This window comes from Argopecten irradians, chromosome 8 (genome assembly GCF_041381155.1).
Source record: "Argopecten irradians isolate NY chromosome 8, Ai_NY, whole genome shotgun sequence".
Lineage (NCBI taxonomy): Eukaryota > Metazoa > Mollusca > Bivalvia > Pectinida > Pectinidae > Argopecten > Argopecten irradians.
The window spans coordinates 37489477-37493157 of record NC_091141.1 but is presented as its reverse complement, the minus strand read 5'-3'; the positions used below and the strand labels follow the sequence as shown (position 1 = coordinate 37493157).

At 34.1% G+C, this 3681-nt stretch overlaps 1 pseudogene; it reads left to right on the top strand.

Annotated features, from left to right (window-relative positions):
* The first annotated feature begins 248 nt into the window (after positions 1 to 248).
* On the top strand, positions 249 to 2606 carry LOC138328976 (leucine-rich repeat-containing G-protein coupled receptor 5-like; annotated as a pseudogene).
* Positions 2607 to 3681: the final 1075 nt, after the last annotated feature.

Below are 3681 nucleotides of genomic sequence, written 5' to 3'. Positions count from 1 at the left end.
TAATATGATATTTTCGTTGTGTAAAGACGTACCTTTTTGTTTTGTTTTCACTGTTGCTATGGAAACATTTATATAAAACAGAGAAATTTGTTTTATGTAATATTGCTATCATTGGTTTATCGACGAAGCATGGATAAATTATTTCCAAAAATGATATGAAAACTCAAATCCACAAGAAAGCACTTACAAATAATTTATCATCTGCAATGGATATTTTAAGAAGACATGTTTGACATAACCCAGGGGAATCAACATGCAGACATAGATAAGTTTCAAACCTGCCACTATCATACTGATAGCTATTACATAAGTATGTGGCTATCATCAATACTATTGATATATCACATTAATATTGTTTAGTTTCACTGATCAAATTGAACCGTGAGTTATTTTTACACCAAAATTCAAATAAAACATAAAAATATGACATTTTCACAAAGTTTTCCTATTACAGTATATATATCAAACATCGACAGAGTTCATGTCAGGTGGTAGATATGTACTGTCAGCGAACTTTTGGAGATAAGAGGCGACACTACCATGTTTGCCTATATTCCATTTTTCACACTATGTACTGTAAGTAATCAATATCTGTTTAATGATTTTAAATGAATGTACTTTTCATATATCTAGTTACAATTATTGGTAAAATATTGTATTTTTGTTTACGAATCCTGGCTAAAACATTGCATCTTGTTGTACAATTTCTGATGCATACCACAACTTCGATATCTCACCTACAAATGGCAATGTCATGGTCGGAATCCAATTACATGTATTATGTATAGTTTGATGAAATCTGGACAATGTAGTTTATTGGAATATGAAAAACGTAAACAATGCAGTTTGATAAAATCTGGACAATGCAGTTTGATTAAATCTAAATAATTTAAACAATGAAGTTTGATGCAATCTAGACAATATAGTTTGATGAAATCTGAGTAATTCGGTTTGATGAAATCTGAATAATGTAGGTTGATGAAATCTGAAAAATGTAAGTTGACGAAATATGAATAATGTAGCTTGACGAAATCTGATTACATTTGTATTGTGGTTTGATGAAATCTGAATAAAGTGATATTGACTGATGACAAAAACAATACCAATCTTAATAACCGAGAAAATTAAAAATACAAATATAGCAAATGGTTATATTTGCTTACAGTGTCTGATCAACGTCCTGGCCCTGGATGCTGTTTCAGTTCCCAAACCATGCCCGGCGGCACCTCCATGTGATTGTGACTGGACAAGCATCAACTGTGACTCCAGGAATTTATCGGAAGTACCTCGCTTCAATCTCTCCGAAGAATGGCGATGGCAGCTTGATCTCAGTTCAAACAACATCAAATATATCCCCAGTAAAGCCTTCATAAACATCACAGGTTTAGAGTTTCTGAAAATAGCAAACAATAACATCGTAGAGATGGCCGACGATGCCCTCTTTGGTGCTGAAAACACGCTAGAATTTCTATTCATGAGAGACAACAAGATGGCGGAGGTTCCTACTGCATTGGGTAAGATGAGGAAAGTATCATCTCTCTCAATTGATGGAAATCCTGTTCAGGATTTTCAAGCTCAAGTTTTTCAAAATGTGTCCTCTACTCTTCAGTATCTGGAATTCGGCTATCCTGGAATGTCCTTTTGGCCTGATTCAATTCGATACTTAACAAACTTAACAAGTCTGACAGTCACAAACTTAAATATGGATTATCTGCCCCTGTCTTCTTTCCTCGGTTTTGAAAATTCTCTAGGACTTTTGGGATTTGAAAAATGCACTATTCGAAGTCTGCCATTGTCATTGAGCACACTGAATGCTCTTGAAGTGCTGTCCCTAGATAGCAATCCGTATTTAACTCTCTCGGGCATTCCGAAAGAAGCTTTTAGTGGGATGCCATCGCTTGATGAAATTTCTATACGAAATCAAAGTTTTGATACAATTCCAGATATTTTTCACGATGCATTAAGAATTCGTGACATCGAAACTTCAGGCACTCCCATAACCCATTTTGATGCTTCCATGATTCCAGATGAAAATAACCTGCAAACCGTGAGACTTTCTGACACATTACTACACGAGTTTCCATCTGCAATTACCAAGATGAAAGAGATACAATCCCTTATAATTCGTAACAGTAGCATTACGTCAGTGCCCGCATCCGCCTTTGAAGGTTTGACAAAGGTAACTTACATAGGTATAACAGATGCTCCTCTGACGTCATTCTCTGATGACGCACTTAAGACACGCGCAGTCTCCAATGGCTATTTCTTAGCAACACCAACATCACGACGATCCCAAGAGCTATCACAGGACTTCCAAATATCCGTAATGTAGACCTGGAAGGGAATAAGGTCATATGTACGTGTGCTAGCTTGGGATGGTTGAAGCATTGGGATGGAAATGATTTCTTCTTCCCTATAGGTGACTGTTATAATCTGAAGAACGTCAGTCTGAGTGATTACTACAGAGAACAGATACCAAAATGTGTCCAGAAGAAATTATTATTCTGTAATGTTTTGCTTCTGGAGTTATGGGAATAATTTATTTAGACCTTGTATCATCAAAATTGCTAATAAGACAGGCTGAAAAGAAAAACGTTTTCGTTGAAATGTTTACTGCGTGTATTTTTAAAGAAATAAAAAACAATTGTAGACGACAAAAACTGTTATCTTCAATTTTCATTTCTTTAAATAGTTCTTTCGTGTTGCGAATTTTATCATTAATGTAAGCAATATTTGTCACACAACCAATCTTGCTTAGCGTACGTTTATGAGAATTTACATGTCTCTCACGTTTTAAGACACTTAAGATAGTGTTAACATGTCTCAGAGGGATCTGATAGGAGTTATGAGGAGACTTCTAGAGAGAGGAATATCGAGTACTATTTTCTGGTATAAAAATTTGTTCGACTTGGCTTCAGTACGTTGAATATACGAGTTATAATATTATGGTTATCACTTGTTTAATATTTAAAAGATTAATTGCAAATGCTAGCTCGAATGCGATTACATGCTGGGGGATCCAGTATAACATACACAGCGACTACGAGATAGACTGATATCAGTGTCCCGAAGATTTACAAGCGCTGACGGAGAATACGATAACTGTACCTTTATCTACACCTGACTAACATATACTACAACAAACAACTATTATATACTCTTAGACTTGAATAACCATAGATTACAGCAATACGACTCATCATCTATCTACACTATTATGCTCTTCATCATGCTTATAAGACGAGTCGTCTTCTAAAAATATTAAATAAACAATTCACTAAAAATGTAATTAATCTTAGTAAGATATAAATATGTAAGATGAAATAAAATTAGTAGTATATTCAAATTATTTGTTGTTCTTCAACAATTGTTCGTACCATCATTAACCATTTGTAATCATTATCATAACGTAAAGATGCAAAAAAGAAGTATAGTGTGTTTGTTGTAATGATGTGTGTTATTATTGGGGTGTTTTTAATAGTTTAAGAAGTTTAATATTTGTATGTAAAATTTAAAATAAGATATTTTGTCTTTGGTGCATGCGCCATCGGTACTTAATTTTCATATAGACATAGTGCCACGAATTTTTTTCGGGTTACAATTAGATTTATTTGTAGTATCTTTATCTTAAGTAAATTAGAAGCCTCCAACTTTCAAAGGTGGTATATGGTTAAATAACGT